The 23,378-nt window shown below is 40.4% G+C and overlaps 1 long non-coding RNA gene across 1 annotated transcript in view; it reads right to left on the bottom strand.

Moving 5' to 3' along the window:
* Positions 1 to 23,378, bottom strand: part of LOC138850492 (uncharacterized) — a 76,558-nt gene extending 53,180 nt beyond the window's left edge. Inside the window, exon 1 of the long non-coding RNA XR_011390303.1 lies at positions 1 to 23,378. This exon is cut by the window's left edge and continues 14,606 nt beyond it. This is a non-coding gene — a long non-coding RNA (uncharacterized lncRNA).

Raw genomic sequence — 23,378 nt, 5'->3', positions numbered from 1 at the left:
AGCCTTGGAAACTCATGACTGGTGCATAGGGAGATTACTGATGCCATAAACAGGAGTGTCAATTGGTAAAGTCAACAACAGGAGTCACTGTGCACTTACTCCTCATGTAGGATCTCTGTCCTTAATGTGCTGTACACTGAGGCTTAATGCTATAACGAGTACTCAAACAGTATATTTCACTTTGTGTTTCTATGGGGGTGCAAACGATTGAAATCTTTACTTAATGTACACTAAACTGATCTTCTGTTAAAAAAAAAAAAAAAAGAAACTATCAATGCCCAACTTGACTCTCACTGGGATTAAACATGACAATAGGTCTGAAAAAAAAAAAAAAAAAAAAGAAAGAGAATGGGAGAATTATAACCCTGTGCTAAACTGTTAAATGTATACCCTTATCCTTTTCACGAATAAGAACTGTTTCTGGTTCTTTTTCTGAGAGTGAGAGGAATGTGAATTTGCCAGATCAATAGCTGCATGAAAAGCAACTGTGGATGTGTAATCTGCTTTAGTGCAGACATCGTATGTGGCACACTGGCTATGATGAGCACCCAGCTTGGTTAAGTTTATGCCAGTGTGCTATCATCCTGCAGGGTCCATCTAATTTATTCAGAGTCCACACAGAGAATTAAAGGGAAACATAACTGGGAGCACTACTCCTGCACAATTTGGAATAATCAAGATAGTATTAATTTCCACTGCCCTTCTTACCTGGGATGTTATATTGCTTTTGATACACTACTTTTGGAAGGGGTAGGGGAAGGAGTAAGGATGCACTTCAAAGTTTTCCACCTGGCCTTCCTCACTATGATAGCTCATATTCCAGTGTGGGAGCAGACATTTAACCTGGCAGTTAATAGGCCAGTTAGGTTACCTGCTTTGCCTGGTCTACCTTTAGTCATTGCAGGGATTTGGAGAGTGAAAGAGCAAGTGGGAACTCTTTCCCTCTCTTTCTCTTGTTGTCAAATAATATTGTGGCACAGCAGGTTAAAGCCCTGGCCTGAAGCACCAGCATCCCATACGGGCACCGGTTCTAGTCCTGGCTGCCCCTCTTCTGATCCAGCTCTCTGCTATGGCCTGGGAAAGCAATGAAGGATGGCCCAAGTCCTTGGGCCACTGCACCCACATGGGAGACCTAGAAGAAGCTCCTGGCTCCTGGCTTCAGATCGGCACAGCTCCTGCCATTGCAGCCATCTGGGGAATGAACCAGCAGATGGAAGACCTCTCTCTGTCTCTACCTCTCTCTGTCTTTCAAATAAATGAAATAAATCTTTAAAAAAAAAAAAGAAACTGGGGAAATGATGACAAAATGGGTTTGAAGACCCACTTAAACCTGGAACTTGGCCAGGACTCCATTTATTGACTGGACTCCATATGCACTCCAGTCCACATAGGAGAGAAGAAAGGGAGGGGGTATATGTGACACTTCAGGTCTCTGGGTATCAATATGGTATGGTATCAGATCCCATGTCTAACAATCCTCAATATGTTTGTGCATTCCTTTCTCCTCCAAGCAGTTACAACAGAATGTGGTGGTTTCTCTCTTGTGGGAAAGATTGGGTAACCAGTGCTGCCACTACTTGTTTTGGTATTGCTTAGAATTTTCTTCAATCACTGAGTTTGAGGTCCAAACACAGGCTCTGGCCCACACATATGGCCAGTGATTATGACTGATATTTTGTTGAGAAATTACACTCAGTCTCTAATCATCCATCCTTAATTTCTTCTGATGGTACAAGTTGAGCACTCTCTGTGTTGACTACATATTACATATTTATTTTGCCTCTCATGATGTTTTGTGCTATTTAGTGCCTTCGCAATTCTCTGTGGATCATACCCTTTTAGCTTTACTCTGATATTGCTGTTATTTACAATATTTGCATTCCTTGGCTTCTGAAAGTTACGTGCTACAACACAGCCTCAACTGCTTTGGTCCCTATCATCCCCATTGCTGACAATGAATCTCCTTCTATAATGATCTCTCCTATCATCACCCCTGACATGCTGAAGAGACTCTCCACTGAAATACCTAATGATGTTGGCACTCTGCCATTACTGCTTTCCTTATAGCCTTAATAAATGATGTGGCTACACTAGTGGTTAAGACATCTAAATCCCACATCTGAGTATTTAGGTTCAATCCCCAGCTTCAATTCCCTGCCAGTGGAGACCCTGGGAGACAGTGATGATGGCTCAAATAACTGGATTCCTGCCACCCACATGGGAGACCTGGGTTGCATTCCCTCCCAACTTTGGCTCCTGTCCAGCACTAGCATTTGGTAAGTGAAGATCTCTCTCTCTCTCCTTATGTCCCTCTCTCTCTCTCATGCTTTCAATCTCTCTCCTCAAGTAAATAAATTGTATAGCGTTGTCACTTCCTCTGAAATGCAATCTTCATTGGGTTCCAGGACCCACTCTAATTATAATTTCTCACCATCTCCTGGGGTCTAAATTCTATAATCTGGGACAATACCCCCAAGATAATTAAACTCTCCTTCACCCATTCTTATGTTCCCGTGTCTTTAATAAAGCACCCTCAGAATCCAGTCCCACATGTGCTCCCCAGTTCCTGTCCAGACAGGATAGCTAAGCATTCAGCTCCTTTGGGGTATAGTCCCTTTCCTCCCTTTGCAAACTTAGTCCTTTATGCTGTCACATAATCCTTTTTTTTAAGATTTATTTTATTTCTTTGAAAGGCAGAAGGAGAGAGAGAAAGAAGAGAGAGAGGGAGGGAGGGAGGGAGGGAGGGGGAGAGGGGGAGAGAGAGAGAGAGAGAGAGAGAGAGAGAGAGAGAGAATCTTCCATATGCTGGTTCACTCCTCAAATGGCCACAACAGCTGGAGCTGAGCTGATCAGAGAGCACCTAGCTCAGGATCCTGTACTTCATTTTAGTTACCTCTCTGACCTCACCACACACTTTGTATCTTCTCAAAGATCTAGCCTCATCTCACCATTCCATTGAAAGCTGATACCTACTCCACACTCCCAGCCTTCTTGGGCTACTCTAACTCTCCTATTTTACATAGAACTGTCACCTCCTGACACTTATGTATTTATTTTTTGTAGGACTTATTTTCTGCCCCTTCCTGTTATAATGTAAACACCACAGGGGTAAAAAATGTTTACAGGTTTATCCCAAGAAGCTGGAAAAGTGCCAGGAACACAGAACACTTCCAATAAATATTTGGCTAATAAATGAATCAAAGAATGAAAGAGTTTATTGATTGCTTGCAGATACATCTTTTGTAACACTCTACTGGCTAGGAACAAAATCATTAGAGTTGTAAATAATGCAAGAAACACACAGAGATATGCCAGGATGAAATCCAGTGCGTGCACCAGAGAAGAGCTTTCCGTCTCCTCAGCCTAGAAAGACAGATGGTCCCATCCATCTCTAGAATTGCACTTGAAATGTGAACTACAATCTAGTTCTAAAAAGATGGCAGAAAGTGTAAAACATACACCAGATTGCAACATCTTAGCATGAAAAAAGCAAAATATCTTAATTTTCATGTTCATTACATATAAAAATGGTGATTTTAAAAAGATTTATTTATTCTAAAGGCAGAGAGAGATCTTCCAATTTTACATGTACTGGTTCACTCCCCAAATGGGCACAATAGCCAAATCTGGGCCATGCCAAAGCCAGGAGCCAGAAAAGTTATTTGATTCTCTTACACGGGTAGCAGAAGCATAAGTACTTGGCCATCCTCTGCTGCCTTCCCAGATTCATTAGCAAAAAGCTGGACTGGGGGCTGGTGCTGTGGCGCAGTGAGTTAAAGCTGTGGTCTGCAGCACCAGCATCCCATATAGGCACTGGTTTGAATCTCAGCTGCTCTACTTCCAATTCAACTAGCTGCTAATGCACCTGAGATAGCAGCAGAGGATGGCCCAAGTCCTTGAGAGACCCAGAGGAAGCTCCTAGCTCCTGGCTTTTGATTGGTTCAGCTCTGCCTGTTTCAGCCGTTTGGGGAGTAAACCAGCAGATGGAAGACCTCTCTCTCTTTCTCTCTCTCTCTACCTCTCTCTGTAACTCTTTCAAATAAATAATGTAAATCTTTAAAAAAAATTCATTAAAAACAAAAGCTGGGCTAGAAGCAGAGAAGCCAAGACTTAAACCAGCACTCTGATAAGGGATGCAAGCATCACATGTGGAAGATTAATCTGCTATACCACAACACTGGCACCAAAATGGTAACTTGTAATATGTTAGGTTAAATAAACTCCATAAATAATATAAAACGAACAAAGCATTGGGTTCAATTAAAATTAATTGTGTCTGCTCTTTAGTACTTTAAACAACTACAACTTTCAAAGGCGTATGTGCCTCAGAACAGAACTGCTTTAAACAGTTCCACAACTAATGATGTGGAAGGTGACAGAAGGACAAGAATATCAAAGCTCATGCTTGATTGGCAACAGAACAGACTGGATATCGCAAACAGTGTTACAAAAAAAGGTGAGGTGATCTGCAGAGTTAAAACCCTTGAAAACGGTAAGATATCTAGGCAGTAAGTAGTCAACAAAATGAAAGCTTAGCACCAGACATGCATCCTAGCAGCTTGGTGCATTCTCTCAGGATGCAGTCTGGAAAGACACAGTTAGTGGAGTTTCAGGAAAGGAAGCAGTCAGAGTCAGGGCTAACTGAAGACAAGAGAAAAGATCCAGTCTTAGAAAGAATCCCATCTCTGGAATCAAGGAAAATGAATAGCTCTAGACAACAGAACAAGAGCTTAGTCATATTCAGCATCCATACAGAGTAAGGTAAGTGCCCAGTCATTAGCAGTGCAGTATAAAATGAGCCAAGTCCTTACAGTTGAGTCACTGACTGGGCTACTGACCCATTAAGTTTCATATTCCCCATCCCTATGGAGAATACTGGCCCCAAAGTTATATGTAAGCCAGTGGCAATGTAGGAGCAAGGACAGAATGCCAAATAGATCATTACAGTGGCTCTTATAAACACACTTGGTAAGAACCACAGCAGTAAGAACCTTGGGTTCACATACACACTCAAAACCTGTATCTAAAAATCTGCTTCTCATTGCCACAAACATTTTACTATATTTTAAAATAAATTATCACTATACTCATTTTATGAAGACTTTTAAATGAAGTTTAACTAGTGGAAGTGGAATAATAACAAGATGGCCTTTTGCAAAGTTTTATTTTAGGGGCTGGTATTGTGGCTTAGCGGGTTAAGTTGCTGCATGCAACACTGGCATTCCATATGGGCACCAGTTCACGTCCTGGCTGCTCACTTTTGATCCAGCTCCTTTCTAATACGCATGAAAAAGCAGCAGAAGATGACTCAAGTACTTGGTCCCCTGCACCAATGTGGGAGACTGGATGAAGCTCCTGGCTTCTGGCTTTGGCCTGGCCCAGCCCTGGCCACTGCAACCATTTGGGGAGTGAACCAATGGAAGGAAGATCTCTCTGTCTTGCTCTGTCTCACTCTGTAAATCTGCCCTTTAAATAAGTAAATCAATCTTTTTATTAAGTTTAATTTTATTTTTAGTTGGTAGTATTGTAAACTAGTACAGCAATTTTTGGAAATCAGTATGGATGGTCATAAGAAAACTAAAATGAGACTTACCATATGACCCCTGCAATGCCACTTCTGGGTATGTTTCCAAAGGAATTTAAAGCAGGTTGAAGAGATGACTGCACTGTAATGTTCAATGCAGCATTATTCACAAGAGACAAGATATGAAAAAACCCTATTACTTTCAGTTGAGGTATTACTCTATGCCAGACTTGCACACAATTTCATTCAGAACTTGTGAAAATGCCATGAGGGAGGCACCATTAATGTCCTTATTCTTGTGGAAGCTGACCATACAGTACCCATGGTCAAGCAGCCAGCAAGCTCTGGAGGCAGGGTTGAAATCTAGTCCACTTTGATTCAAGAGTCTAAGCTCTTCCCCACTGTGCTGTAAAGCAATACTACAATAAGCAATGAGGCAAATCCATTAGCTGCTGGGAAGTTGGAGTAAGACCTGCACGGAATATGTAAAGTCAGGAGTAGAAATGTAAGCCATAAGCAGAGGAAAAAGAGTGATAAATCATGTCTCTAACCCATAATAAAATAATACTGTTTCTATTTCCTTATCTCCCATTTAACCTCTCTACCCTCACTAGTCCAAATGTTTGCTTTTACTAAACTCACCAGTGACCTGATTTCTTGACCTCTTTTCAGTTCTCATCTTACCTGGATGACAGTAGAAACCTATAACATGAAATGAAAGAATATCTGCAGCATACTCTATCAGGCCTCAGCAACTTCTCACCTGCCTTCTTCCTGGAACATTCTTTTATTCCTCTTTCCTTCCTGGTTATCTATTGTTCATTCTGCAAGTTGCAACTTAAACATCTTCAGGGAAATATTTCCTGACTACCCAAATTAGGTTGAGTGCCCCTTTATAAGGTCTAGGAAAAACCTTGCACTTTCCCAACTATATATACCATAATAGGGATTATTATTTGAACAATCATTTTTCTTATTTTTTCAACTGCACCAGCAAGACTATAAACTCTATATGAGCTTGAATTTTGTTGCTTTAAGCACGTTAATCACTAAGGCCTAGTGTGTAGTATAGAGTTAATACCGATCTGAAGAAAAAAATAAATGAGTATATAATCACAAAAATAATAAGATGGATCACTACAGCTTCTTTACCCCATAAAGAGAAAAACAGGGGCCAGCATTGTGGCGTAGTAGGCTAAACCTCCACCTGCGGCACTGGCATCCCATATAGTTGTTGGTTTGTGTACCGGCTGCTCCTCTTCTGAGAAAGCAGTGGATGATGGCCCAAGTGCTTGGGTCCCTGCACACATGTGTGAAACCTGGAAGAAGTTCCTGACTCCTGGCTTCAGATAGGCCCAACTCTGGCCGTTGAAGCCATTTGGGAAGTGAACCAGTGGATGGAAGACCTTAGACCTTTCTCTCTGTCTCTCCCTCTCTCTGTAACTCTACCTCTCAAAGAAATAAATAAAATCTTTAAAAAAAGAGGAAAAACATAATTAGCATCATAAAATATGTAATTTTCAGCCCTTAGAATCAAGCCCCTAAATTCAAGGGAATCATAAATTCAAATCACAGAACCAAATTCAAACCCAGAAGGCAGTTCTGAGAGCTTTGGTCTACCCTCCTGTTTTCTATATTCATTCACTCATTCATTCATCAGCAAGCCTTTATTGGGTCTACTGTAGTACAGAAGAATAGAAGCATAGAAGTTGGAATGAAGAAGCATGTAGTTAGAATGACTGAGCTTTAATACCAGCTCTGTAACTTGCTAACATACATTGAGTGTCCTAATCTCTGTGCCCATGCCTCAGTTTCCCATTTTAAAATACAGATAATTATAGTATCTACATTTAAGATTTACTTATGTAGTCACCTGGTACATATCAATGCATGATAAGTAAAAGCTATAATCTTTATTTCTATTCATTAACCATTATAATAAATACTAAGAATAAATAAGTAAAAATGAATGTCTAACTTCAAGAAGCTCATAGCCAAACAAAGAGAAGTATATAAAATTAAGATTCTCAGGTCTAGAGAGATTTTACTAATAGAGCAACCATAATTGCTATTAATAGTAATTGTGAAGATAATCAATTTGTGTGATGTGTATAATTTATCTATAAATAAAACATGGTTAATTGTTCTTTTCTGGGTGAGTATGGCAAATAAGAACTATTACACACATTTAAAATGAAAAATAAGAATATAAAGATTGGGCATTATGATGCAGCACATTAAGCTAACTCTTGGGATTCCACATCCTTTCTTGGTAGGCTAGTGGAGTCTCAGCTAATCCACTTTTGTTCCAGTTTCCTGCTACAGCACATGGAAAGCAGAATATGATAGCTCAAGTACTTGAGTTCCTGCCACCCACATGGGAGACCTAACCCACCAGGAGTTCCTGGTCCCTGGCTTCAGCCTGACCCAGCCCTGACCCTTTCAGTCATTTGAGGAGTGAACCAGCAGACAGAAGTGCTCTCTCTCTCTCTCCCTCTCTCTCAGTCTCCTACTCTCTCTGCCACTCTTCATTTCAAATAAATACACCTCAACAAGAAACCATATAATTCTAGATATATCTTCTATACAATCATGCTGTATCCTTACTTCTCATACTATGTGTCCTTTCTAGAACATTCAAGAAAGATAGAATATATTTAACAAACATGCAAAAAAGATCTAGGAGTAGCTTCTGGTCAAGAATGCATAACCTCAATCTAATCATAAAAAGAATCAGACAAACCCCAATGAGAAATAGCCAATGATGTATCCCAAGTGCTTAGGAGAATAGTGTGTGCCTAGCATATGGCATGCAATTATTGAGCAGTCATTGAATTAATTATTATATTAATTGTTTAAAAAGAAAATGAGAACAATTCTTAAGAGAAAAGAAGCAGAGAAAGTCAAATTTGCAAATTTCTATTACCAAACTTAAAATCATTACTTCCTGGACACTTCATGGCTCACAATTCCCAGCCTCCCTTGCAGTTGGGAGTGGTCAAGTGGCTGAGTTCTGAACAATGGTAAGCATGAATTATGGACCTGCTCATTAAAAAAAAATCCCAAAGCAAAATTCCCCACTTTGTATTCTCATCTGAGGGCTAGCTACAGACAACTGAGAGACCCTAGAGGATGGTGTTGGACCACAAGTTCTAAAAGCACTTTGATCCTTGAAATGATGAATGCTGCTCAAGTCAGAAATGCCATTACTAGGCCTCCAGTGAGTGAATCAACTACTGTAGAAAGCCACTGAAATCTGGCATTTTGTTTATGGAAAGAGATTGCATTGTCCTGTCTGAAGGCTACATACACTGAAGAACAGCTTATTCTCTGATGGAATCTTACCTATAAATGACTACAACGAAGAACAAAGGAAGGGAAATGAAAATTTCCTTTTTCACAAGGAAACAAAGACAGTTATCTTGAAAATAAGAGTGAACTCTGTTTTAGTAAGTTTGAAATAGGCAAGAAAAGATTCTTTTAAATGACTGAGTTGAAATTGATTTAAAGTGACTAGGGTGGTCATTCGGCATGGCAGTTAAAATGCAGCTTGGGACACTCACATACCATATCAAAGCGCCTGAGTTCAGGTCCTGGCACTGCTTCTGATTCCAGCTTCCTCCTAAAACACATCAGAGAGGCAGCACGTGGTGGCTGAAGTCCTGTTTCTCTGCCTCCCATGTGGGAGAACCGGAACGGATACTTGGCTTCGGATTCTGCCTGGCCTAACACTTGCTATTGTCAGCATTTGGTGGAGTGAACCTCAGATGGCAGATCTCTCTCTGCATTTCAAATAAAATGAAAATAAACAAAAAATAAGAAAAATGGAAAGTTTTAAAAAATAAGTTATTAAAGCTGCAGATCCTAAAAGGAAGTGATGACGGCTCGAGGAACTGGGTTCCTTCTACCCATGTGGGAGACTTGGATTGAATCCCCCACTCCTGACTTCAGTTCAGCTCAAGTCTGGCCCAGACCAGGCCATGTGGGCATTTGGTGACTGAACCAATGGATGGAAGAGCTCTCTCTCTTACCTTCTTTCTGTCTCTTAAATAAGTAAATAAAAATGCAAACTATAAAGCAATCGAAGGTTGTTAATGAAATACATTAAGTAGGGCCAACAGTGGTCAATTTGGCAAAACTTGCTCACAAAGTGAAATTTATTTTTTTTTTAAAGATTTATTTATTAGGCCAGCACCACAGCTCAATAGGCTAATCCTCCACCTAGCAGCGCCGGCACACCAGGTTCTAGTCACAGTCGGGGTGCTGGATTCTGTCCCGGTTGCCCCTCTTCCAGGCCAGCTCTCTGCTGTGGCCAGGGAGTGCAGTGGAGGATGGCCCAAGTGCTTGGGCCCTGCACCTGCATGGGAGACCAGGAGAAGCACCTGGCTCCTGCCATCGGATCAGCACAATGCACCGGCTGCGGTGGCCATTGGAGGGTGAACCAACGGCAAAAGGAAGACCTTTCTCTCTGTCTCTCTCTCCCTCACTGTCCACTCTGCCTGTCAAAAAACAAACAAACAAAAAAGATTTATTTATTTATTTATTTGGAAGGTAGAGTTACAGAGAAATAGAGGCAGAGAGAGAGAGAGAGAGAGAGGTTTTCCATCCACTGGTTCACTGCCTAGATGGCTGCAATGCTAGAGCTTTGCCAGTGCAAACCCAAGAGCCAGGAGCTTCTTCTGGGTCTCCCATGAAGGTGCAGGGGCGCAAGCACTTGGGCCATCTTCCACCGCTTTCCCAGGCCATAGCAGACAGCTGGATTGGAAGAGGAGTAACTGGGACTCCAATGGGTGCCCATATGGGATCCCGGCACTGTAGGCAGCAGCTTTACCCTGTATGCCACAGTGTCAGCACCTAAAGTGACATTTTTAAACAATGACATTTTTCCAAAGTAAAGGAGGAATAAAATTGAAGAATTAAATGAGGAAGTTTTTAAATAAACTGCACCAATGAATAATTACAGACATTTCATTTAACTCTGAAGTATAAGTACTTTGAAATATATTATATATTAAATATATTTATTGAATTTTTCTATATTTTGCAGGACTCTCTATGAAGGCTGTCTCTACTAATTTTCTATGCCAACAAATATAGGTATGTACACATATAGTTATTATTGAGACGAAGAATGCACCCATATTGTAGCAAACTAGATTAAATGCAGAAATGTGATATCAACTTGATCAATTAAAATTAATTGTAGAATCTTCCAACTCTGTTGCCCAAGCCTTTATTGACTAATACCTTTTCCATTTGCTTATTATTTTATTTCTTGGTAAAACTAGCTCATTTTGTATAATGGCAATACTTGAGTTAAGAAATAATCATTATCTCCTCACCATATCAATTATTATCAAATTCCAGCAACATTTTAAAAATAGGAAGCATAAGAGTATTCCTCATTATAAATAACTTTCCAAATATGCCATTCCTCCAAGTAGAAGTAAAAGTCACAGTAGAATGAGGCATTCCAGGCTACTGGAGTTTTACTTTTGGGAAGGGGTCCATGAAAGACACCTCCTCTTGATCGCTCTCTTTCCCTCTCCCATTTGCTGCTTCTCAAGGTTGTCTGCCTCTTATTCCACATTAAGGCTATTTTCTTCTTTAGCCTCTCACACTGGGGCTCAGTTGACAGTTTCATTTTTAGTCTTCACTTTGAAACTTCAAAAATGTATAACAGTGGCCAAGAAGGACTTCTTTTTTAGATTAAAGTCTGCAATGAGTTCTGAGAAATCGCCCAGTATTGCTCGAATTGTTTACCCTCTTCTAGGTATATGACATGATAATTAAAATTGTCCCCCAAAAACTGTGTTTAATTTTAAAATTCAAATTTAGAATGGAAATATTTATAAGCCTTCCAAAGTAATTCAAGCCAGCCAATGATCCAGGGAAATACACTATAAAAACAGAATATACTATGTTTAAAACATCACAACCTATCCAAAATCCTAGCATATTATATAAAAACAAAAATAAGGATAGAAACATTTGGTACAAGATATCATATTTACAATATTTGTCCTACAATTATGTGAAACAAGGTTTGTGGAGGGAGTAACAGAGTACCTCCATGGGAACCATCTCAAGCTAGCCACAGTGAAGGGCCCAGGAAGATTCTGCTTCTTCCTCTGCCATCACAAGAATGGTCTTCCTGAATGAGTAAAATATTTTTGATCCTATCTTAAACTAGTTATTGTCTCCCTGTTGGAAAGCTTGGTCAGTTTTTGTATCCCACAGAGTCCATTGAAAAAAGACTAGGAAGCACTGATTACATAATTAGAAAACATTACATTTTAAAAGCAACTGTTTTTTTTTCCTAGATACTAACCATTTCAATATTTTTCTAAGTCATTCCAATAGTCTCTATTACTTTCACACATAATTTCTTATACTCAAAAGCAAAAACATCCTGGGAAGCTTTCTTTATAGGGTTAGGCAACAGACATAATTTAGAAGGGATAAAATTAGTACAAAATAATTCTTTTATTTTGTTTTGACAGTAATTCTCTTTTATTCCAAAATTTGATAGTAGAGGAAAACAGATGTCTTGTGAGATTGTACTCGGTAAAGGAAAACAAAAGAATTTAATATATGATGCTTAGGAAGGCACTGGCAGTTGAGTTCAACAGGAAAAGAAAAGCTCTCTTTGGATCCTCTCCTCAATGTATCCTTTGTTCTAATAACCCCTCTCATACAATTGTCTAAGAAACGTTATCTCCAGGGAAACTGCCTGAGAATCAAATGCAAAGTTAGGGAAGATCATACAGGTTTTCTAGCTCAACTGCTTAATGCCTTAAGAGGCCAGACAGAAAACAGAAATGACTGGAGTAGAGTATGGACCACAGTAGAGTGACAAGGACGGTGGCAAGCTAGGGAATAAAGGTCCTCTTTGAAATGCATCCAAAACAAATGTTTTAGCACAATGTGAAATTTTAACAAAAGATAGAACCTGAATACCCGCTTCATTTTTTTAAACTCAGCTTTAGTAAACTTATGGATGGTAGTCTATTATACTTTCAACATTGTCTTCTTTTTCTCCTGAAAAAATATGCTAAAATTTGATTCTATTTTATAACCTATTGCATAATTATTGTTTTGTGTTTGTTTTGAATTTCTATTCTCTCTCACCTACCTAAGCATTTAACAAAGTCCCAAGCACATATTCAGTAAATTCATGAATTGACTTTTGAATGATAGTGTTCTTGCCTCCTTCTTCCAACCTTCACAAGAAGTTGATCCAAGTCCATCTTCTCTCTCCATCTATGGTTTCAACTCCATCTCCTCCACATACACTTCAGGATCTTAACCTTTCTTCCTCCTGTATTTTCAGTCTCTCCCATTTCTACCAGCTCCTTCCCATTTCCTTACACATGCTTTCAAGTTTATTTCTTATTACAAGAAAAATAAAATACAGCCTCAGATAAAAGATACTTTTGAGATTTTCTGCTAAAATGTCCTTGATTTAGCACTATTTACATAAAAGCCATAATTTACATAGTATTTGCTGAATGGGGAGGGACCTTTGGCACTGATTTCATTTTATTATTTTTATTTTTGCTCAGTGTCTGGGACTTTTCATCATATCTTGTAGTGTATTTAGTTCACTTGTGGGGTGAGACTTCTTTATCAGTACTTTTCCTTTGAGGTTTCAGCCACAATTTGCTGTTCAGTGAACATGTGACGTGATCCTGTGGCTTATGCAACAATCTTGTCTTCTGCAAGTCTTACTTTCAGTTAGTGCCAAAACAGACTACTGCATATTCCCTTTGCACAGATTGAGTTGTTTATCACATTCTTGTTAAAAATGCATTTTAATCTTAACAATTCACTTTTTACAGTGCTATTTATTGAAGTTATTTGTTAAATAAAAAGCCCAAAATATTTGGAAAAAAATTGAGAAATCTTTACTTGACTGTGTAGGTACTACAGTCTTCTTTTCTCAATTAAAATTCTTTTTTTAAAAAAGAGATTTATTTATTTACTTGAGAAGCTGAGTTACAGACAGAGACAGGGAGAGAAAGAGAGAGGTCTTCCATCTGCTGGTTCACTCCCCAAATGGCCGCAATGGCCAGAGCAGGGCTGATCCAAAGCCAGAAGCCAGGAACTTCTTCCAGTCTCCCATACACTTGGGCCACTTTCTACTGCTTTCCCAGGCCATAGCAGAGAGCTGGATGGGAAGAGGAGCAGGTGGGACTAGAACCGGCATCCATATGGGATGCTGGCGCCACAGGCAGAGGCTTAGCCCATTAAGCCACAGCACCAGCCCCTCAATTAAAATTCTTGAAAGAGTAACCTGCTAATTCACACTTTCTTTCTCTGGAGTACATGTTAAGTACCTATTATGTGCTTGGTCCTAAGTGCCAAAATTATAGAATAATAACTTCTTGCATAGGGCTTTTCTTCCAGGGGGAAGACAAGAACCACTAAACAAGCAGGTACACTTAAATGCCTTCCACTAGAGGCACAGGGAGCTGCAGAATACATTTCCCATACATTATCATCTACAATTTATTCCTCAATCCATAGCTATTAGAGAGCTGGCTTTTCAATTTGATACAACCAGTAACACTGACATCACAAAATTTATTTTCAAACACTAGGTTCAATAAAAAAATGTGAGCCCTTATCTTAGAATATTGCTCTGCTTCATTTGATGTTAATAATTGTGTACCTGGGACCAGCACCATGGCATAGCAGGTAAATCCGCCACCTGCAGTGCCAGCATCCTATATGGGATCCAGTTCGAGTACTGGCTGCTCCACTTCTGATCCAGCTCCCAGCAATGGCCTGGGAAAGCAGTAGAAGATGGCCCAAGACCTTGGGCCCAATCACCCATGTGGGAGACCCAGAAGCTCCTGGCTCCTGGCTTCAAATCTGACCAGGTCTGGCCTTTGCAGCCATTTGGGGAGTAAACCAGTGGATGGAAGACCTCTCTCTCTACCTTAGCCTCTCTATAACTCTGTCTTTCAAATAAATAAATAAATCTTAAAAAAATAATTGTGCACCTATAATAGCTAATTTAAATCAGTAAGGTAAAAAAGTAACTGAACACTTGATTTGAAACACACACAGATATTCATGCACAACTTTGTTAATAATAAACATTTTCCTCAAACACTTGGAAGACCCCTCATATGCAAGGATTTCAAAAATTTTTGTGCCAAAATATCTCATCTTTTAATTTCATTTTTCATGAATTTTTTAAGTACCTTCATTTATACATGGATAACATATATATGTTTATATTGATAAATGTTTTGGGAGACACATACTCTTTTAAGTGTTTGGGTAAAAGTTCTTTATCTTCAAGTAGTAGAATGGACACAGACAGAGAGAGCTCTAGAAAAAAGCTTCTAGTTCAGGACTGAGGAGAAAAAAAAATGCTCTGACCACTAAGAGAAAGTGGTGTAATCCCTTCTTCCCTTATTATTACTATCCTTTTCCTCTTTTCTTTATTCGTTCACAGCCAGGCCCAAGGCAAACCATAAAACTGTGACGGCAGTAGAGGCACCTAGGGAGGTAGTGAACTTGTCCATTCAGGCTGCTACACACATATAACAAAAGACACATGTTACTTAGACTGAATGTGGTATGAATAACAGAGCTATATTTTCCACAGTTATGGAAGCTGGGAAGTTCAATATTAAGGCACTGACAGATTCCATGTCTTATGAGAGTCTACTTCATGGTGCATAGGTGGTACCTTGTGTCCTCACACAGTGGTGGGGTAAGGGATCTTTCTGGGATATCTCTTATGAGAGTATTCAACCCACTCGTGAAGGCTCTACCATTATAATATAATCACCTTCCAAATGTCCCATTTCATAATATCATGACCTGCTATTGAATTTTAGCATACACAAATATTAGACCATAGCATCCTTCTAAGAATCATACCTTTCTCACATGGAAAATACATTTATTCCATCCCAAAGCCCCCAAAGTTCTGATTTGTTCTAGCATAAAGTAAAGTTTATGTTCAAAGTATTATATAAATGTCATCTAAATCAAATATTATTCAGAGATTCAAGCAACAATTCATCCTGAGGCAAACTGCTCTCCAGCTGTGAAATCAAACATGGTATGTGCTTCCAAACACAATGGCAAGACAAGCATAGGACAGACATTCCTAAAGGGAGAAATAGAAAAAAAGAAGAAGAAAAGAAAAAGAAAGATGAGTCCTGAGCAGATTCAAAGCTTTAGGGCTCAAGAATAATGCTTGATGTAAGGTTCTGCCTTCTAGATGCACTAAGGTGACAATCATGCCTCAGCAGCTTTGCTGGGCAGGGACTGGGCCCTAAAGGCTCCAGTAGGCTTTGCCAATTCAGCTTTGGGCACATCATCACCATGGATTTGCTTGGTACAGCAGCTCTCATTGGATTGCCCAAAGCTCTCCCCTCCTGGAATCTCATGCTAATGACTCCACTGGTCCAGCATCTCAGGGCAGTCTCATCTCCACAGCTCTGCTATTGCCCCTATGGGGAATCCATGCAATGGCCTCACTCTCACAGTAACTCTACATACAGGTTGATAACTGAGGCTCTGTATTTCTCCATGCTTTGAAATCTAGGTAGAGTTTAGCCATGCCCTTAATGCTCATTCACTCTATGGAATGGGAAGAGGTGGCACTTTGTGGATTCCATCAGCGTTTACTGCCTGTCCACTCTGGAGGGGCAGTTGTCACAATCAATTCTCTGTATTCAGGCCTGTGACAGCCAAGGAACACAGCTCCAGATTTTAAGAAACAGCGTCTTGATGCTATGCTGGATACAGGGAACCGTCTAGGCCAGTTGTGCAGAACCCTCCTTGAAATCATTCTGTCACCCAGGGCCTGGAACTTTAGGCCCTGTGATGGAAGGGGCAGGACCCATTAATCTCCAAAATGCCTTTGAGATCATTCTTTCATTGTCTTGAGCTAATAGAACCAGGCTTCCTTTAAGATGGCAGACCCACACCGATCTCTATAAAATTGTTGCATAGTCATACCTTTGTTTTCTCCTGAAAAGGCTCATTTTTTTCTAATATAGTTAGACTGAGAATTTTACATATTTTAAGTCATATTCCCTTTTGGTTAAAAATTCCAACTTTAAGTCATTTCTCTCTTCTCACATTTTATATAAGCAATCAAGAGAAGCCAAGCTGCACCATCAATACTCTGCATAGAAATAGCATCCAATTTCATCACTCATAAGTTCCACCTCCCACAAAACACTAGAACATGAACACAGCTCAGCCACATTTTTGCCACTTTATGACAAAGATCATTTTTAATCCAATTTTCAATAGTATGTCCCTCCTTTCCATGAGACCTTAGCAGTCCAGCCTTTAACAGATTGTATTTCTATCAACATTCTGTTCATGAACACTTCCTCTAAAAAGACTGAGCCTTTTACTACAGCTTTCCTCTTCTCTTTCTGAACCCTTACCAAAATCCCCAAAGAAACCTCCACAGAAATGTAAGATTTAGAAAAATCTAGATTTAGAAAAAATCTAGTACCCAGTTGCAAAGCTACTTCTGCACTTTCTAAATTTGTTATAACAGCATCCCCACTTCTCCATGACAATTTTCTGTCTTAGTCTGTTTAGGCTATTAAAGCAAAATGCCTTAGAACGGGTGTTACATAAGTAATAGAAACTTATTTCTTACAGTTGTGGGAGCTAAGAAACCCAAGACCACAGCAGAAGCAGACCCAGTGTCTGATAAGGAGCCATTCACTGGTTCATAGATAGTCCTCCTAACTGTATCCTCATGTGGTGAAAGGAACAAGCCCATTCTCTAGATCTGTGTTATGAGAGCACTAATCCCACTCAGGAGCACTCTACCCCCATGACTTCTTCCCCTTCCAAATATCCCACTTCCTTAGGCCACCACATTCATGCTCAGGATTCAACACATGGATTTTAGGAATAGAGACACATTCAGACCATACCAAAGGGGAAACTCTCTCTGAACAGATTATTATGGTTCTCAAATGGTGAAATGAACATCTGCTTTTTGGTTTGGAAGCTTTGTTTGTTTACCTATCTTTCTCCCTGAAGCTGTACACCAATGAACAAAGATCAGAATAGCGGAAGTCTCAGATGCTTGATCAGGAGACCATAACAGGGAAGTCTGGAAACCACAGAGTACTGTGTTGAAGAAATCATGAAGAGAGAAGAGCTAGAAAAACGACACCACACAGCTGTTTACAGCTTACCCTGAGTGACACATACATGAATCAGATACTAAAACAACATATCAAAAGATTTTAAGAGGTGACCTCTGTGACAGGCCACCTCCTTAATTTCAGGCTGGTCACACATGGGATAGATATAAAAGCACTGCAAAAACTATATGCATAGAACTGACATTGAAACACAACAGATGGTAGGCTATTCATAATGTTCAGCCTAAAACCAATCAGATGGGTTACCCACTAAGCCAAAAATACCAAAATTTTTGAAAGCACTTAAACAAGATCCTAAGTCTCATAATATTCAAAATGACCAAGACATAACCTATACTTACTCCATACTCAAAAAAATAAGAAAATGTCAATTTTCATAAGAAAATTGACGTCCATACCAAGATAAGGCAGATGTTGAAATTGTCACTCAATTATGTCAAAACAAGTTTTATAAAAATCTCAAAACAGATGAAAGCACATACCTTTGAAGGGAACAGAACATATAATGTACCAGCAAATTAACATGAGCCTTGAATATGATCCAAAAACCTCAGTAGTAAAATGAAGACAAAAGAAATCAGTAAACTTTAAAATAGATCAAAATAAATTGTCCAAGTAGAAAACAAAAGTAAAAAAGACTAAAATAAATGAATACAGACTCAGAGACTAGTGAAATATAAAGAGAGAAGAAAGAACATGGAACAAGAAGAAAATTAGAATAAATAATGCCTCAGACTTCCCAATTTGGTGAAAGATATTAACCTACATCTTCAAGAAAATTGCTGAATACTACTATAAAGGATAAACCCACTCAGAGAAAGCAACATGAAGACATGTGAAAAATCAAGCTGATAAAGGTTAATGACAAAGAAAGAATCTTAAAAGTTATAGAAGAAAAGCAATACTTGGTCTATGATTTGAGTAAGTGTAGATTTCTCATTATAAACCACAGAACTCAGAAGGAGGTGGAACAACAGATTTAAAGCATGGAAAGAACTGTTGGCCCAGAATTTTATATTTGGTGCAAGTACTTTCAAAATGAAGGTAAAATAAAGACATTCTGAAAGAAGAAAAAAAGAAACCAGAAGAATGTATGGCAGCAGAACTGGTTTAAGAGAATTGCCGGGGGAATTTCTTCAAAGAGAATAGAAACAATGCCAACAGGAAGGTTTGACTATTAGGAATGAAGGAGGAATAGAAATGGTAAACATCTAGTGAAATATGGTAGGCTATTTTTATCCTCTTGAGGTCTTTATAATATGTTTGATGGTTGAAAACAAAAGTTGTAATATTTTCTGTTGGGATTTTTAATGTATCCTATGTAACACATAGGACAACTACAAATTAGGGAAGGAAGGTAAAAGCCCTACATACAGAGGGTTTCTACATTTCACTTGAATAGGAACACACTGATTATAAGTAGACAGTCAACATTTAAGTGATTTATTTTAGTCCCTAGAGACTCCATTTAAAAATCAAAGAGATATAGACAAAATCATGCTACATTAACATAACCAGAATGTTAGAAATGTTCAAATCACTAAAAAAATGCAGGATCCACATTGTGGCACAGTGGGTAAACCCATTGCCTACAATGCCAGCATTCCACAGGGGTGTTGGTTTGTGTCATGGCTGCTCCATTTCCTATCCAGAATCTTGCTAATGGCCTGGGAAAGCAGCAGAGGATGGCCCAAGTGTTTGGGCTCCTGACACCCATGTGAAAGACCTGGATGAAGCTCCTAGCTCCTGGCTTCAGCTTGGGTTAGCCCTGGCCATTTATTCCACTTGGGTAGTAAAACAGCACATGGAAGATCTCTCTCTCTCTTTGTAACTCTGACTTTCAAATAAATTAATAAATCTTTTTTTAAAAAAGAAATGCATAAAAGATAAACAAAATTATGTGATGTTAATATAACTGGAGGGTTAAAATTTTTTGAATAATTAAAAAGACTTCAGAAAAGAGAAGTAGGATAAAAAAGAAATATCAGAAATGAAATAAAATGGCAAATGAAAATTCAAACATCAATAAAAATTCTCTAAAAACATTAATTCAGAACATAGCAACATGGCAGAATGGGGAGGGAACTTACTGCTCTAGTTTAGGGGAAGATGGTTTAAAAAAAAGTGGAGAGAGCAATTGCAGGGAAAAGTTAGGGAGAAAATGACAGAGGAAACCTCATACAAATTAGAGAGATACTGTGCACCTACATGGAGGGTGTGGACATACACAACTCAGTACCCCACCAGCCAAGAGCCTCAGCACCTGTTTCGGAGTAAGCTGAGACCACAGTGCAGCAGCCCAAGCCACTGGCAATAAAGCTGAGGGAAGAGGCTGGCATGAGTCTGGCTTGGAACCCCGTGGGGGACAGTGTCCATGCCAACCTGGAGGAGAAAAAAAGGGAGCACATTTCTCTCTTCCTGATCACCCAGCACCAGTGTCCTGTAACTAGCTGAGAGAGGGTAGGTGCCATTTTGGACATACATAACACCTGGCCAGCTCATGTCCGCACACCCAGCACCAGCTTAGAGGAGATATCTGAGTCTGGGAGAACTGACAGGTAGCTGAGTGCTCATGACTGTGGGAGCATTGTGAGCTGGGACTGTGAAAAAACTGTGGCTGTGGCCGGCACCACAGCTCGATAGGCTAATCCACCACCTGCAGCGCCGGCACACTAGGTTCTATTCCCGGTCGGGGCTCCGGATTCTGTCCCGGTTGCTTCTCTTCCAGGCCAGCTCTCTGCTGTGGCCTGGGAGTGCAGTGGAGGATGGCCCAAGTGCTTGGGCCCTGCACCCCATGGGAGACCAGGAGAAGCACCTGGCTCCTGCCTTCGGATCAGCGTGATGCACCGGCCGCAGCGTGCCAGCTGCAGCAGCCATTGGAGGGTGCACCAACGGCAAAAGGAAGACCTTTCTCTCTCTCTTTCTCTCTCTCTCCCTCTCTCTCTCTCTCTCTCTCTCTTTCACTGTCCACTCTGCCTGTAAAAAAAAAAAAAGAAAAGAAAAAGAAAAAACTGTGGCTGTGTGGGAGGGCACTGAATGTGGCTGGGGTTAAAAAACAAAACCCATCTATTTGCTGCCTATAAGAAATACATCTCACCAATAAAGATGCACACAGACTGAAAGTGAAAGGATGGAAAAAGATAATCCATACTAACAGAAACCAAGAAAGAGCTGGTGTAGCCATCCTAATATCAGAAAAATAGACTTTAACACAAAAACTGTTAAAAGAGACAAAGAAGAACACTATGTAATGATTAAGGGATCAATTCAACAGGAAGATGTGACAATTGTAAATGTATATGCACCTAATTACAGGGCACCAGGCTATTTAAAAGAAATGTTAAGGGATCTAAAGGGAGACATAGACTCAAATATAATAGTAATGGGGAACTTCAATACTCTACTTTCAGCAATGGACAGATGAACCTGACAGAAAATCAGTAAGGAAACAACAGTGTTAATCAACACTATAGACCAAATGGACCTAATGGATAAATACAGAACTTTCATCCTATACATGCAGAATACACATTCTTCTCGCTAGTGCATGGAACTTACTCTAGTATAGACCACATGGTAGGCCATAAAACAAGTCTCAGCAAATTAAAAAAAAAATTTGAATCATATTGGACTTGGATTAAGATGGAGGGGTAGAAAGGGAGTTTACCACTCTAGGAGAAGATAGTTTTAAAAAAAAGTGGAAAGAATACAGTATCAGTGAACAGCAGAGGAAACTCCATGCATTAGAGAGACACTGCAAATCTACATGGAGGGTGTGCCATGCACAGATCAGGTCCCCAGTAGCTGAGAGCCTCTGCACCAGCTTTGGAGAGAGGTGAGACCAGACTGCTGCAGCCCGAGTTATTGGCATTAAAGATCCAAGAAAAGCCTGGAGGAAATCTGGCTTGGAGTCCTGTGGGGGATAGTGTAACTGCGAAAACAGGAGGAGGAAAAAAGGGGGAACACGTTTCCCTCTCCCCAGTCATCCAACAACAGCATCCTGTAACAAGCCAATAGAAAGTAGGCACCATTTTGGACATCCATAACAGCGTGCCAGCTCATCTTCATGCCCAGCAACTAGCTGAGCAGACTCCTGAGTCTGGCAGGGAGAACTGATGGGGGGCTGGGTGCTTGTGACTGTGGGAGGCTTGTGTGCCAGGACTGTAAAAATACTGAGACTGTGGGGCTTTGAAAACACTGAGGCTGCATGGAAAGTCTCAGGGTATGGCTGGGACTTTGGGTATTCACTATGGGAGGCTCTACACACTCAGGGCTCCCTGGTTGCCTGGTGAGGGACATTGCTAGGGAATCTGTTTACACTGAGGACTACACATATCCTTTGTATGGTCCTTGTGGAAGAGCAGATAAATATTATATATACAAGGGCTAGCGCTCAGGCACTGATCTTATTTGAGGAGAGGAAATGAGTTGAGTCTATGCCAACTGAATAGAAAAACCTCCTCTCTGATTAAAAGAAAAAGAGGAGACTTACCACGCACAACCTGGGTGTCACTTTAAAACTCCCTTCACCCTAGAGCAGTGAACAAAGATCCCTGGCCATACCCACCATAACCTTTTTTTTTATTTTATTTTTTATTTTTTTTTATTTTTTGACAGGCAGAGTGGACAGCGAGAGAGAGAGAGACAGAGAGAAAGGTCTTCCTTTGCCATTTGTTCACCTTCCAATGGCCGCCGCGGCCGGCACGCTGCGGCCGGAGCACCGTGCTGATTCGATGGCAGGAGCCAGGTACTTATCCTGGTCTCCCATGGGATGTGGGGCCCAAGCACTTGGGCCATCCTCCACTGCACTCCCTGGCCACAGCAGAGAGCTGGCCTGGAAGAGGGGCAACCAGGACAGAATCCGGCGCCCCAACTGGGATTAGAACCCGGTATGCTAGCGCCACAAGGCGGAGGATTAGCCTAGTGAGCCGCAGTGCTGGCCCTCACCATAACCTTTACATATTCCCTGAAAGCAGAAACTCCGCTACTCCACACAGACATAGTCCAAATATGAAAGTGACCAAGAAAAAAAAAAAAAGAAGATGAAGAAGCCAACAAGTATTTTCAAAAATGCTGAATAATAAGTGCAAAAATTGAAGAAATAAGAATAAGGAACACAACATGACACTTCCAAAAGAATACAAGACTTCAGTACTAGATTATAAAGATGAAGAGTTTGAAGAAATTCCAGAAATTAAATTCAAAAAATTGACCATAGGAATCCTTGTAAGTAATCAGAAGCAAATGCACGAACTAATGAAATCTGTACATGACATGAAAGAAAATTTACCCCATGAAATTAAGATATTAAAGAAAAAGCAATAGCTGGCGCCGTGGCTCAATAGGCTAATCCTCCACCTTGCGGCGCCGGCACACCGGGTTCTAGTCCCGGTTGGGGCGCCGGATTCTGTCCCGGTTGCCCCTCTTCCAGGCCAGCTCTCTGCTATGGCCAGGGAGTGCAGTGGAGGATGGCCCAGGTGCTTGGGCCCTGCACCCCATGGGAGACCAGGAAAAGCACCTGGCTCCTGGCTCCTGCCATCGGATCAGCACGGTGCGCCGGCTGCAGCGGCGGCCATTGGAGGGTGAACCAACGGCAAAGGAAGACCTTTCTCTCTCTGTCTCTCTCTCTCACTGTCCACTCTGCCTGTCAAAAAAATAAATAAAATAAAAAAAAAAAAAAAAAA

This window comes from Oryctolagus cuniculus, chromosome 1 (genome assembly GCF_964237555.1).
Source record: "Oryctolagus cuniculus chromosome 1, mOryCun1.1, whole genome shotgun sequence".
Lineage (NCBI taxonomy): Eukaryota > Metazoa > Chordata > Mammalia > Lagomorpha > Leporidae > Oryctolagus > Oryctolagus cuniculus.
Note: the sequence above shows the minus strand (reverse complement) of the source record. Positions and strands in the feature narration are given on the sequence as shown.